The following is a 15,244-nucleotide window of genomic DNA, read 5'->3' on the forward strand; positions in this document are numbered from 1 at the left end:
AGATTGCAAGAGGCTGTCACCAGTACATTAATACTGCCACTTCAGCATACACGTGAGCATTCTATAATGCTTGATTATAATTAATCAGTAATCTAGTCTCTTGTTTCTCGCTGCCAAACGATAAATTAACAACTAGCTCCAATCACGGATGGAATATTAATTTATACAATGCCCTAGGGTACTTCTGTATGTAGTACAAGATGCCTCATGAAGGGATCTGATTCAAAGCTTTAGTAGAACTATGAAACAAAACAAACCAAATCTAGTCGGGATCAGCTGCAGCTATATTAAAACCAGAGATACCCACATCAGCAATTTTAGTAAGCAGCACTGAGATACATAAGAACTTAAATTTAGACATCATATGAAAGAATGAATTCCTCTTTTAAATGCACAAAAATAAGCTTTTTTTTTGTATAGAGGTTGTATTATCTGGAGGCTTGTGAAAAACATTTTGACTTTGAAGGTTGAATAATGTTCTCTGAGCATGCCACTGTATGTGTGTTGTGTAATAGGGATATTTGCCAGTTCTAGAAGGGAAGTTATTTTTTCCTAGTTGCTCTGCAGTACCTACTGAAGCATCTCACTACTCAAGTGAGGACAGCAGATGGATACAGAGGTTCTGCCTCCAGCCTTGCCTGTTTCTCCATTCCATATATGCTGCAGGCTTTATCTTGTAGCATCTCTCAGCTTTCTAGTGCGTGAAAACAACCTTTGCACAGGTGCAGAAATGATATTCAACTTTCCTCCTCTTCCAGTTTTCTTTCTCATTTCTCTGCATTATTCTGGCTTTTGAATGTTAGACAAGACAGAGAAAGTATTATTTTTTAATATAGGAGGAAGCTTCATAAAATATTAATAACCTTGTGGCACTTGGCAGTAGCAAAATATGCTGAAGTTGCATTATATTGCAAAATTACAGTATAACAGAATACGTATTTCTGATTTAGTAGCACTGAAAACAATCTTGGAAGGAGAAATTCTGTCCTTCATCAGTTTTTCATAGTACAAAGAAAGCTGAATACAACGTGAGCTCTTGGTTAGACCACAGGGAACTGCAGCCTCTTTACAAAATGCTAGTCTGTATTTTGGTAGCTTACAGCATCCCAGCACGGAATGATCAAGGCATCTGGCCATTTGACTACAAACTGTTAGAGTTTTGAGCCTATCAACAGTCCAGAATGGCTTTCACAGCACTAGAAATACAGCATAGGAGAATGTTTGCCAAGAATAATAGGATGAAAACCACTGAGAAAGAAATGGGGTTGTTTTCAAATTTCTAAAAGGGTATTACTAATTATTATAAAGCTTTCTCTCATAGGAATTCTTAGCACTCTTTCTTATTCTGAAATCAATCACTGCAGCATACATAAAATAATTTCAAGCTTTAATTATAAAAGAATAGGCAATCTACTTTGAAAACAGCATAAAGATGCAGTTAACTCAGACATTTCAAGCAAGACTCACATTTTAATTTCACCTTCAGTTCTTGCATTTTAATGTTTTAAGCATCCTGCTTTATGAGAAGGTTATCGCTTATTGCATGGCAAGTCTGAGAGAGCTCCAGTTCTCCTCGGACCGGCCGGTTCTGTCTGTGGTACAGTTGGATACAGCAGAGCTGAGCAGATGAGAAGCCAGCAATGACTGGGGACAGGGGAAAGCAGCTACCAGCACTGACTGCTAGACCCAGACGATTGAGGAATATTGCCCAGAAGGGAAGGGGCAGAATCACACCTCAGCTACTACACAGAATAAAGTACTTGCATATTGCAATGTACTGTACAGAGCTGCTACAGAAATACAAGTATCTTCTTTGTACAGAGTGTATGACTTCATAAGCTACTGCAAACCATTTACAGTCACTTAGGTATCATGAGGCTTTGACGAAAAACCCAGTCACACCTGTATTTACAATGCCTGCCAAGGCCTGGGGTCTCATCAGGCACACAGTGCACAAGTCTGGCTTCTTCATTACCAGTCGCAAGGTTTTTGGAAGGAAGAAGCATTGGATATTTAAAAAGGACATTAAAGTGTTGGAGAGTGTCCAGAGGAGTGACGAAGATGGTGAAGGGCCTGGAGAGGAAAACGTATGAGGAGTGGCTGAGGTCACTGGGCCTGTTCAGCCTGGAGAAGAGGAGACTGAGGGGGAACCTCATCGTGGTCTACAACTTCCTCGCGAGGGGGAGTGGAGAGGTGGGTGACCTATTCTGCATAAACACCAGCGATAGGACTCGCAGGAACAGGGTGAAGCTGAGCCAGGGGAAGTTCAGACTAGACATCAGGAAGAGGTTCTTCACTGAGAGGGTGGTTGCGCACTGGAACAGGCTCCCCAGTGAAGTAGTCACTGCACCAAGCCTGTATGGATTTAAGAAACGTTTGGACTGTGCACTGAGTCACATGGTCTAAACTTTTGGGTAGACGTGTACGGTGCCAGGAGCTGGACTCGATGATCCTTATGGGTCCCTTCCAACTCAGGATATTCTATGATTCTGTGATTCCATATCTGCTTCTGAGCTCCAGCTGATGTCCCTCAGGAAGACTTATCCCCGAATTTATCAGCAGAGGGCACAAAAAAGCAGCACTCTTCTTCAAATGTGCATTAAGGGAAGGGGCAGCTCCCCAGGTCGCTCCTCAACAGCCACTGGGTTAGCATAATCTTTTCCATTTGAATAGAAACAAATAAGAAAAGTGGGCCAATCATATATAAAGCATGTATCATTTTGGCTGAATAAACCCTAATAGTTCATTTGAGATAGAATTCATGATACTAATAACTGCGGGATGCTTCAAACATTCAGATATTTGAAAACTTGAATGTCTGAAGATGAGGATTTATAAATTGCAAATGAAAGAACTAATCCCTGGTGGTATCAAGCAAATGAACAGCGTGTTGGCAGATATTAAATCCTACTGCATAAATAATCTCCTTAAACCTGTATCTGTGAAACCTAACTGCATTTACTTTGAATTTACAAAAATATCTGTCCCTTATGCTCAATACAAAACAATTTAACTAAGCAAACAAAGGATGAGAAACAGGGTAGGCAAAATGCTGTTCGTTATTGGGTTGCTGGATACAGAGGACCTTCGTTAGAATTCACTTGATTTAGCTGTAAAGGAAAATAGCCCACCACCCTACAGCTTACAATGCAAATTTCAGCATAATATTTTATGCAGATCTTCACCACCAACCACAGTGGTGAGTGATACCATCTTTTATCCCAAATTAGGGTAGGTGGAGTTTTGCATTTAGGATGTTTGTTTCTTTGAACTCTGGTTCTCCGTGGCTTAGTTTTTATGTCCTGCTGACAGATCCTCCAGCTTCCAGAAAAATACCAGCCATTTATACAAACGTTTAAATCTTCCATGAGAGCAGTAGACTCTCTGTACATTGAAGAATCAGGATCTTTTATCTCTAACAGGAGCAGATAATTAGTAAGGTGAAGAGTTAGACAAAGCGTATTTTAAATTCTACTGAAGCACCTGTTATTGTTGTATTGAGTAAGAGAAATTGTGTCAATCCAGACTGAGTTTGCTAAAATATAAACAGGTTTTGCTATTGTATAATCAATGCAAAGAATGACATTGAGAAAAAGTCTTCTCCTCATCAAGTGATGACTACTCCATCCAGGTTTCTACCCATGAAATTGCAATACTGAAGATCGGGATTCTTTTTAAGTTTTATTTTGAAGGATGGACCTATGCTATACTGTAGTTTTTCTCACTCGATATCTTTAATGAACATAAGATTTGAAAGTTTTTTTCTTTTCTGATGCTACATAGAGAACAAACATTCATCTTTCTGTGATTAAGTCTAATTTCCAAAGCATGCCACTGTTTCTCTTTGGGAAGCAGTGGAAACAAGTGGAAGGACAGAGGAATGACTGTTGGAACTTTATGGATTCTGACATCTATCTTTGGCTGGAACGCAGGGTCAGCTCCAAGAACCGGTTTTAAGAAAGTCTTGAGGTTTGAGAGAGACAACTCATCACTCAAGTGCTCTGCAAATTGTAGTGATTGCTACAGAAGACCACTCTGCTGCTAGGAAAATAATGAAATACCTTCATAAGTGGTTCAAAATAGAGAGTAGGGTATGAAGTAGTATCAAGGGGTGAAACAAAATCTTGTGAAAGGATGGTTCATCCTCTGGGATATAAGAGAATGGTATCTTCACACTCGACACACATGAGGTATCTGGATGAAAGAAAATAAGCAATTAACCAGCCATTAAAAGATTATTTAAAAATTGTGACTATCTAAACTGCCCACTCTAGCTTGAAAAAGGTTTTCAGTAAAGGTGGCGAGATCCCTTTCTAGAAATCCACAGGCAAAGTTCAAGTTAAATCCTTGACTGAACAGACTTTCTGTGCTTCAAGTGTAGGTATTAACTCTGTTATTCAAAAGGCCCTACTTAAAGCCAGGAAGTCAGATGTCATTAGCTGCCTGGGCTCTGATGCACAAGTCATCCCATCAGATCCGAATGGCTTGTAAAGCAGAAGAGAGCCATGTGGATCTTGTCTACCTGGGGTTGAACACTTGAAAAAACTAAGGCTACTCAGAAAAAGTAGGGCAAAAAAAAGTACTGTTTTCTCCTATTCTTGGATGGTTCTGGGAAGGAGAGGAAGGGACTGAATATTTATTAAAATCTCTGACTGTCTTTGTAAAAAGGCATCTTGATCTTGTGTGCTTTCTGTAGCAACACAATGGAATCTTGATGACTCGAGGGAAAATAAAACAAGTCAACTGTTGAGAGATGAAACCCCAGTAGATGAAGCACTTCTGAGCATCGTTCCCCTTCTAACATCAGTCTGTTCAAAGTCTGAGGAAGCATTCATTTCCCTTTAGACCTTCATAAGGATGGTGAATGTTTATCTCACTTTTGCCAAGTCATAGGGAGAAAAATCATTTCAAACACCGGAGACTGTAACCCTGCCCTCTACCATGTGATAAAGCTGTCATTATGAAAATAAACATAAACACAAATATTAGACCAGAAATTCTAGATCAGATCAGCATAAGCCTTTGGTAGTTCATGCTAGGCTCTTTAACTCTTTTTGGCTACACTTCTTAAATAGTCTTTGTACAATGTCCTAACTACTTCAGCAGAGTACAGGAGACTCCAGCTGGCTCTCTCTACTTTGTATTCGCTGCCATCCTGTGCTCTGCTGTAGGAACACGGAGAATTCTAGTGATCAAGCAAAATCCTAACTATTCAGAAATGTTCAGCCTGTTTTCAATTGTTACTGGTTATGTTGTTCTTTTGTGAGTTTTTTATTTGTTTGGTCTTCTGTATCTGAAGCTGGAATGAGTCTGTCTGTAACTGAAGATATGGAAGTTCACACATGTAGACATTACTCCCTATCAGTAATCGACTGGCTAAATAGGCACCAATGCAGTACAGAACAAGAAGAAAGCTGAAAATTCACTGTTATGCAACATTGCAAGAAGTACCAATGCAGCTTCAGCCGTTCTCCTCATTAAACATACACTGTGGTTGAAGATGCAGTGTCAGGGTTAATTGCATCAACAATTGGCCTAAACACGAGATTTGTTGAAGAATGCAGCTTGCCTGACTGCAGCATGTAAAATAATGGTATCAGATGGAAAAAAGCCATACATAACACACCTGTCAGATAAAGGGCATTAATCCTGCAGTGTAAGGCTCCTGTACCTCTGCACAGGGTTATTAAAGCTGGGCCCAAGTATGGAAGACAACTACATGAAGGAAGCTTCATGCTCCGTATCTGTTTATTACCCTATTTGTGTCATACTGGCTTATCAAAGGATTAGAATGTATTTTGAGGAATATTAATGAAGCTTTAGAGATATAGGTATAAGCTTATATGAAAACAAGATTTTCCCGTACAATTTATTTCATTTCTGGTAGGACAATACCTTTCTGTTTAATTTGCTTGAATGATCAGTACATTTCCTAGGCTCTCAGTAAATGTAGCTATGCATTTTGATAACACTTTCAGGAATTAATGCTTTTCCTTTCAAAATGAATTAACAAATCACTGGAATATCTTACCTGAGACAGCACATTGGTATGCTGTGGATCACAGCCTATTTTCTATTTATCTGTGCATTTTCCAATTCAGTATTCTGCATCTCTCATCACTAAGCACACAGTAAGCAGCTACTAAGCAAGAATGTAAATGGCAATATGAGACTTGCTAATATTTATTTTTCAGTGTTTTGATTATGTGGTCATAAATAGAATGTTTTGTTTTTTTTTTCAATTGATGCTCTGGACAGTAAGTGTATACATTCTGGTATCAGGTTTAGAAAAAATGATGTCTTGCCTACAGTTACATTTATATATAGCAGGAAGTACGATAGCTGGCAGAATATGATCTTTAAGGAATATATAACCGTGCTCATTGGGAAAGTCAAGCATAGACTAATTCCTCTAACAATAGGGCAAAATCCTATTTTTCTATCATTAAGTCAACTAGGCTTCTTTTTTTAAGTTTAATTATTATGGTTTGAACAACTACCCCATGGCAGCCTGATCCTCCCAGCGAGAAGTCCCATGTCTTAAGAGGTCGCACCGTTACAGCCCTGCTAGGGCAGGTCGGACACTCTGGGAGCAGACGGCTTCAGGGAAGTTTGTAGAAATAGCAAAGATTTTGTCATGAAAAGCTGTTGAGCTGCATCCAGCTCAAATCAAAGGCTACCCTGCAGCCACTTGAATTGCAAAGACATGTCACTGTCCCTTAGTAACAGAACTTGCCTCCAATTGTAAAACAACAACCTAGCGCTGTGCAGACCTTCTCTGGGCTTTCTCTGTGGATTTTGGCAGGCACTTGGAAGGTTTCCCCATAGGATACGATTTTGTACCATCATTTGTAGCCTACATTGAAGGGCTGTAATCAACTTCTGTGCCATTTGACACCTCTTTATCAGATTTAAGCCCTGAACAGTCACATAGTATTTTCCTTTCCATTTAATTCTGCATCTTTTATTTGCTAAAGTAACAACAGTCAGCTGGGGGCAAATAAACCCTAAATTAAGTCTGTTGCGGAAAAGCCTATTAACACCAGGATTTCATGGTGTTGAATATTCTACAGACTTTCCTGCCAAAAAAAAAAAAAAAAAAAAAAAAAGCTTAAAAATCTGTAAGTAAGTCTACAGGTGACAGGTGAATGAAGCAGGCTTGGAGGAGTTTGTTCAAAACCAAACCAACACACCCCACACACTGACGCAACAGCGGTCAAGGACAAATAACACTGCAATCAGTGTAATAACTGCAAAGCCATCCCTTTATAATCTCCACAGCAGAGAACCTTTTTCCAACTTGTGTGGGTTCCCACATTCTTCATACTTACATAGGCAAATCTTTTAATGCATCTTAAATCTTTTATGAAGGTAGCTATTTTCATCTTCATCGTTTAAGCCAGCAAGAAGGTTAAGAGCAAAATTCAAGCAAGCAGTAAAATGAAATGAAGATTTTCCAGTTAAGTACATTTAGGCTCTTTTACCTGATAATTATGGACATACCTATTATTCCAAGTTTTCAGTAAATGTTTTGTCTGTTATTGATTAAATCCAGTGTTTCACACCCTATCTCTACCTCATTATGAGGTTATATTGGCTGCACCACATTTTTACACTCTTGCAAGTCTCTTCCTCTGTCAGACAAATGTAATCAGAAGATACCAAACCATCAGGTCTATTTAGTTAGGTAAGTCTTATGAGCAAGGACAGACTACGGCTGTCTTTGTAAACGCCTACCACAAAGGGATGCTGTGCTCCTGGTTGGCTCATAGGCTCCGCCACAAGCTCTTTTTTTTTGAGCAGCTCCATTTTATTCAGGATGCCACTGTGTTGTTCCATGTATAGTTTAGTTCCATGTATATGGTAAACTTACAACTAGAGAAAAACCCTTCAAACCTTACTGTTTGAAGACTCCTGTTTGAATTTCCCCCACTAGTTGTCTTTATGGTATGTGAGGGTCCCTGTGGACTTGAGCACGCTTTCTGTGGGTGGCCTGAGGAGGCGAGCAGGAGGAAGGAGGAGCACTACCAGGCCAGCCTGAGGAGGTAGCAGTCAGCATGCCAATGGGAAACAACATCAGCCCATCAGTCCTCAGCCCCAGTTAGGGTCACAGGCTCCCCCGATGTTGAGAGGGAGACAACCTTAAAGGCAATATGGACTTCATCCTGTCAAAAGGCACGATCCATTGTGCCATAACATGGGAAGGCTGGGAAAGTTAGGACTACCAGTACAGGCAAATGTTTCCCAGCCTTGTGATGTTATTTATTTACTAGTACCATATTAACTTGCTACATTACCTTAATTACTAGAATAATTTAATTAGGATTATCATTACATAGATGGAACTAGGTAACACCATGAAGTATTTAGTGCTAAAACAGCTAGTTCAGAAACTTTTGGTGGCATTTGGCTGGCTTATTTTCTTATTGAGCGCTGTTATAAAAATGTTAACCACCATCAGAAAGACAAACAGTAACTCAAGTTTATATAATTCAGATATAAACAGACTGCTGTTAATATTAAGTAACTTATTTCCAACCACAACTGCTATAGCATTGCCAATCACAAGTATTCCAAAATTATTTAAATATGTCATATTGTCCTTAGACGTTTAAAGTACATATTCACAGTTTCTCCATTCTTGGAGCCAGTGTGAGTAGACACTTGAAGCTGAGATTCTCACACACCAGCAGCTGGAACAGTAGCTAAAGCATGAAATTCACAAGAATCTCAATATTAAGAAGTGTTAACAAATCTCAATTAACTCAATGCTGTCTCAAGAATAAGCCTAAGATTTTACTAAACTGTGATTAAAAAAAAATCCAAAATAAAAACATATGTGCACAGAAAAGAAAAATATTGCCACAGAGGGCTAGTAGTTTTGCAAATATAAAGGGAAAATATAAATATACACACTCAGTTCTCCCTCATTCCAATCTTTAGGAAGCAAACCATAGATGATTATGGGTCTTTATCATGTTTTGTACAAAATACCTTCTCATGAAGCAAAGCATTGTTAGCAGGATGTTTGGATGATAGAAAACTCATCAGCTGACAGTTTGCTCTTCGTGTTATTGCTATTGTACAGAGCAGGAACAAGAGCAGGATGGTAACATGGGTAAACCACTAGGCAACTATTGCATATACCTCAGCGCTACTCCTGGTTCAGTCACCCAGCAGGGAGAATGATTATAGCCAAGTCATTTTAGTGTCCCCCTATCTGTAAAACAGGGCTATCCAATTTATTTCCTTTACTTTGATACTTCCTGATAAAAAATTCAAAAACTAAATCTCACCTAGTATTATACTACAAAAGACTCCCAGTACCAACGTATACATCTTTTGCTGCAATAAAACTGATGTGAGGTTATTTTTCCCTTGTGTAATATAATCTTAGTAGCACTATTTTGTTTAAATCATTATTCCTAATTAGGTCAGCAGCTAGTTGAGGACCCCAGTTATGATGTGTATTTGTTGAATAATCAACACAGGCAAATAGCAGTGGAAACACATGCTGTAATGATAATTTATTATTATTGCGTAAGTGTGGAATAGAGCTGCTAAAAACCCTTAGGTGATCTCTTTCCATGTACTGAAAACAGCAAGTGTTCTATATGTAATATATAAAAATGTATATGTATAAAATAATGTATATATAACACCTTCTGTGTCTTTCACTTTTAGAAGAACAGAGGGAGATTTCCACTCATTATTGAAAACCAAAAGAAAAACACTTTATTACATTTAAAAAACAACAATTGACTTAAAGGCACACTACTGCTAGTACACAGGTATTTCCAAGGCAAGCCTTCCATCAAGAAAGCAGGCAGATATTTACCAGGAATGAAGAATTCTGCCACCAAAACCCTTCATATTATTAACATCAGAAATGCAATGCCACTCAGCATTAACTAGGAGCGTTCCTCTCCATTGCTCATTTCATACCACTGATGCAGTACTAAGCATGAAATTTCTAATCACCAACACGACTCCTCCTTTCTGACTATCATCCAGTATGCCACGGCTCTTATCTCCTGGGCCATAATATGTCAAATACTTCTGCATAATTAAAGCCACACTGATTGACTGGCTAAGAATATCACAGGATAAGTTTCTTTTTAAAGCTGCCTTATCTCTAATCAAGAGTTATGTTCCAGTAACAAAAGCTTTTGCATCTAAAGAATAGCGTGCGTGTGTGCATACATATATAACATTCTTTTTCCTCCACAGTTCAGCAATAACAAAAATATCATTACACTCTGATTTCCCTTTGTAATGCTAAATCAGAGACTACGAAGGATGGCAAGAGGCACTTACTGAGGTAGGCAAAACGCACATTTTCATTAAGTATGAAAACTATCGTTTATATTCCTCTCTTGACATAAACCTTTATTGCACTATCAACAGTGCCTTTCCAGATTTTGTCGATTCATTCGTCTCTGGGATTTCTGTTGTTGTGGCAGGGTTAATTTGAGGAATTAAAAAAAAAAAGATTTGTAGAAGTCAGAAATATATGAACAAATTGCTGGCAAGGTTTATGGCTTGTCAGGTTATTTTATATTTTAATATACTGTTAACAGTTCATTCTTTTTAAATGCAAATTTGTTAAGGGTAAATTTAAATATCAAGGCAAGCAATTCTGGTAGCATGGCAACAACATGCTATGCTGCATAGTAAGAGTTTGGAGCCAAGGCAAACCTTTGCTGCGCTCCCACCCCGGATCAGTTTATAAGAGTAGAAATATTTGTTTTCTTTGTGAGGCTGCCTTTATGACTATTAGTAGTTGTAATGGACTTTGAAACAATATGAGCATTAAACACTGGGAGAGAACTTGCACCCTCACTCAAGACAGCACGGCAATCATGCAGCCTGGTAGCAGGTAGTAACAAACCTCAAAAACCCCTCTTGCCCAAGAAACTGGGGTCACGGTGACCATCCTTAATAGAAAGCCTACAGCTCAGGAAAAAATAAAATCCTCACTCCCAGGAGAGAGAGATTTGGTGTGGATTTGAAGAGCGTGGTAGCTCTAAATAAATGTTGCTTGTGAACAAGAAGCAAGCAATCTCGTTTCCATGCACTTGCTCTGATGTGTTGTTGAAAATGCATCCCTCTTGGCGTTTGGAGTATGAGTTTTGAGGCCTATTTTAAGATTTGACTAAACCAAATGGGTGCATTTTTCCCTTGCACTGAAATGTTATTTTTGTGGTGGCTGGTATCAGTGACTCTAGACAGTAATGGCAATTGCTTGATAGCATTTCACGCTTGTTGAAAGCAACCAACCAACCAAGAAAGACTCCTATGTCATTCTAGAACAGAATCTGATCTGTGCAGCAGTCATTCTTTTTCATTGCTCCAGTCGCTTCAGTAACCAGGCGCTCAGTTAGGAATCTGTGACCATTTTGCTGAGGCAGGGAAAGCAAAGTTAACGAGCACTTCTGAGGCTCCCTAGAAAGGCAGGCGAAACAGGGAAGTACAGCAGAGGATCTTGGTTTTGAAAGGCACAGCGGGAGACAAAGTCTACCCAAATATCCCTTGTTTTTGTCTTGTGCGTGAAGGTAGCGAATACATGGCAGGCTGTGTGGGGATCTTCTCTTCTTTATTATTCTTTCTCTTGCATAAAGATCAGCTACTTCACTGAACCTGACCACTGAATGCCAAATAGAGCTACTCCTTCTGGGAGGTTATTATAATATTGCCTAGATAGGTGCTGTCCCCGTGGAACTTGGGCTTCTCACCCTGTATTACAGCATGTATAGTGGTAGGGGGAAAAGCTGCTTAGAAATACTTAACTAAAGACTTTGAGAATACTTGAGTACAAAAAAAAAAAAAAAAAAGAGGTACAGAGCCCAGTTTTATTGTTCCTTAGTAGCTGTTCATCCTGGTTTAATGCGTGCAACACACCAATGAGTTTATAATCTTTTGTTTCATCTGATTTGAGGCAAGTATCACCTTGATTTTGGAACTGCAGCTAATGTCTCTGCCAGACTCCCTACTTCTGCCTAAATATTCACTATTTTGGAGCCTACACTTCAAAAATTCATCACTTCCTCCTCAGGGAATTTTCACATACAGATTATCACCACCATCAGCACTAACATAGATGTTATCTTGACCCCCCCCACCCCTTTCTTTCCTCCCATATTCTCTTCCTCTGAGATATGCTAATAATATTTCTCTAATCAGTTTAGAGCTCCTATAGTAAAGGACAGGCCTATAGACCTTTCAGTGCTGACTTATGTAGGTGAGCTTTCTCCAAGTTTTATTACCAAAAATCACTTCAAAAGTTCCTGCCCTGTTGCAAATGCTTCATGAGTTGGTTCCCCCTGACTTTTGATGTGCTTTGTTTCTTCCTTGGCATGAAATGCTGTAATGCCTTGATCTTCCCCATGACTGAGGACTTCCCAGTGCTACAGGGTCACTTTGTACGACACCAGTGGTCTTCTCTATGGCAGGAAACCTACGGAGTTCGCTCCAGAGGTCCTCAAGGGATCTATGTGATTCTCCAAACAACAAGCACAGTAATGTTTGTGGAAAATTGAGGTCACATTTTCATTACTGTCTGTTGCTAGTTTGTTAGTGCAACTAAGGTTTACATCAACTGTTAGAAACCTCAGATATGAAAGGTCTTCTCCATCTGGTCCTATGCTTCTTTCTTTAGCAGTTTACCGAGAGAAACAGACCACATAGTGATCTCAGGGGCTTATTCCAATGTCGTTCCTAAAACCCTAACTGCATGAAGTTCCTCCTGTGGACTTAGGTTCTTAACACAGTGAGATGTGAGGATGAAAGTCTATATATGAGAACATACATTCTCCATCTCCATTTATCTGCTAAAATATGAATTTTCTGTTCAATTTTTACAGGAATTACTATCTCACTAAATCCTCAGAGAAACCTGTAGCGTCATGCTAAGATAAGCACTTGGCTGTCGTTCACAACAAATCCAAATTAGAGCAACTGGAAAGCAGAGATGACTCTCGATAGTCACCATAGCAAGGATACCTTACCGGGGAAAAAGGAAATGAGCCCCAAAAGTTACTTAGCATTCTGAACTACAGTGCTCAAGCAGCGGTATGTGCATACCTACGAGAATTCCCATGGGTAGTGTTACAAAACCATTATGTTGAGTTGTGAGCTGGTTTTTGTTTGTTTGTTTTAGTTTAAAGATGTTGCTATACTCATCACAGCAAAAAGAAACTCATCTGCTGTGACCACTTTAGTAAGTCTTAGCTAAATCTTAACTACTGTGCTCAGGTGAAGGAATTTTACTAATTTTTCAGTTAGATCCTGTGAACCCTTAATACACAAAGGCGGAGTATGTATAGAAAGAATTACAAGGTCAGGCCTCTCTCTTATAGAAATGGTTAGGAAAGAAAAACGAGCAGATTTCACTCTTTGAAAATGAACAGGGTTAGGGTACAATCAATGATTGGAGAGGAACTTTCACAAAGGCTGCAGATGGTAAGGGTCTGTGAGGGGGATCTTTCCAGAAGTAAAAGGAAAAACAGAAATCTGGAAGTAATGTTAGCTAGTGACACGTTCACAAATACTCCTTACATCGATTTACAAAATGAAGTTCAAAAACTACTTAATTCAGTTAACAGAATGAAAATAATCAACCTGTCTTCTAAGAAATAAAGCAAGTTAATCTTACGTGGATGAATCTTGATTAGTAAAGTCTGTAACTAGAAGAGCTATTCTCTGAGGGAAGCTTCATCTTTAATAGTTCAAAACAGACAACTATCCCAGGATGCTCCTTCCTGCAGCTCCCAGTGGGAGTCCAGGTAGATATCAGCTCTGCAGAATTGCTGCTATTTGAAAAAATCTTATCTAGACTCCAAACCTCACACTGCTTATAACTGTCATACTTCTACTATCCAAGCATTTTTTATTTTTAATATACCTTTTGCCAACTTTCCTTTCCTCTTTATCTACCTCTATTTCAAAAGCAGATGATCCCTTCATGCATGATTATACTTTAGAGTATGCATCTCCAGCAATATATCACACAACCTTATCATCTGGGAATGATGACGCTTCCTCCTCATCCCCACCTACAAGGCTTCTAGTTCTCCCCTCTTTGCCTACGTGGAAGTACCTATTAATCTTACAGTTTTCTGAAGCAGCTCTGCTCTACTCTAACTTACTCTTCTTGAAGTGCAAGTCATCCATCTCTGCTGCAGTAGGTGAAGACAGTAAGTACTGCAACAAAAAAGAGGAAAGGAACGTCATGTACTCAGCTGACAGTGCATTTACCTATGAGCATCAGAAATAAATACTTAATTCTGTACCTGTTTCTATCACTTATACAAGATCTTTCTTCTGGAAAATAGTACCATTAGCTGAGGTGAGACTGAAGTTTAAACAAAATTCAAACTTTGAAAGAAAGCCCTCTCCTCAGAGATGCCATGATAAAGTGTAAGTGCTGCATGTTTATCTTCTGTGGGCAGGACAAGCCTGAAGAATTCAACACTTCAAGCATGATGCTTTCTTGAGCTGCTTTTCACACAGCCCTCGAGGGTAAATGGGTCCTCAGGAAAATAAATAATCCTCACATATTAATGCTCTCTCCAGTTGACTAAAAGCATTTGCAGGTATCCAAAGTACTTATAATGAACATTTTGCTCAGCAATTGCTTGTTTTGTGGAGTGTCTAGAAACTAGTGAATTCTGACTCTGCTTTCAGCTCTTCCTCTTAACTCGTGAAATCCATGTGACTGCATAAATGCATTATTTTCTCCAGCTAAAAGAACCATCATTATGTCTCTTGCAATGTTCCAAGACTTCAATTGCCTCACAGGAGTGCCAGAAAAGACACTGCTTAGAAAGCATGTTCTTCCTCTTTTTTATACTTACATTAAAACATAAATATATCAAGCAAATATATCTTTCTCAGGAGGCTTATAGTAAAGTTTTATCAACACAGGTAATAGTAGTTGGCCAGTGTATCATACCGATATTACACTCTGTCTTTGCCGAGATCACAGAATCATTCAGGTTGGAAAAGACCTCTAAGATCATCTCGTCCAGCCTTTAACTGCATTATAGATGCAGTCTAATGAGTGCTGAGTAGAGGGGGATAATTGCTTCCCTTGATCTAGTGGCTGAATTCCATGCAGACCAGGATGCCGCTGGCCAGCTCTGCTGCCAAGGCACACGCCTGGTTCACGTGCAGCTTGATTCCCCCCAGGACTCCAGGGTCTTCTCAGCAGTCTCTGTTGTTGCAATGGCTTAAAGCATGGCCT

The 15,244-nt window shown here is 39.2% G+C and overlaps 1 protein-coding gene across 3 annotated transcripts in view; it reads right to left on the reverse strand.

Annotated features, from left to right (window-relative positions):
- Positions 1-15,244, reverse strand: part of APBA2 (amyloid beta precursor protein binding family A member 2) — a 99,231-nt gene that overhangs the window by 81,710 nt on the left and 2,277 nt on the right. The window lies entirely within an intron of this gene.

The sequence above is a fragment of the Oxyura jamaicensis genome, chromosome 10 (assembly GCF_011077185.1).
Source record: "Oxyura jamaicensis isolate SHBP4307 breed ruddy duck chromosome 10, BPBGC_Ojam_1.0, whole genome shotgun sequence".
Taxonomy (NCBI): Eukaryota; Metazoa; Chordata; class Aves; order Anseriformes; family Anatidae; genus Oxyura; species Oxyura jamaicensis.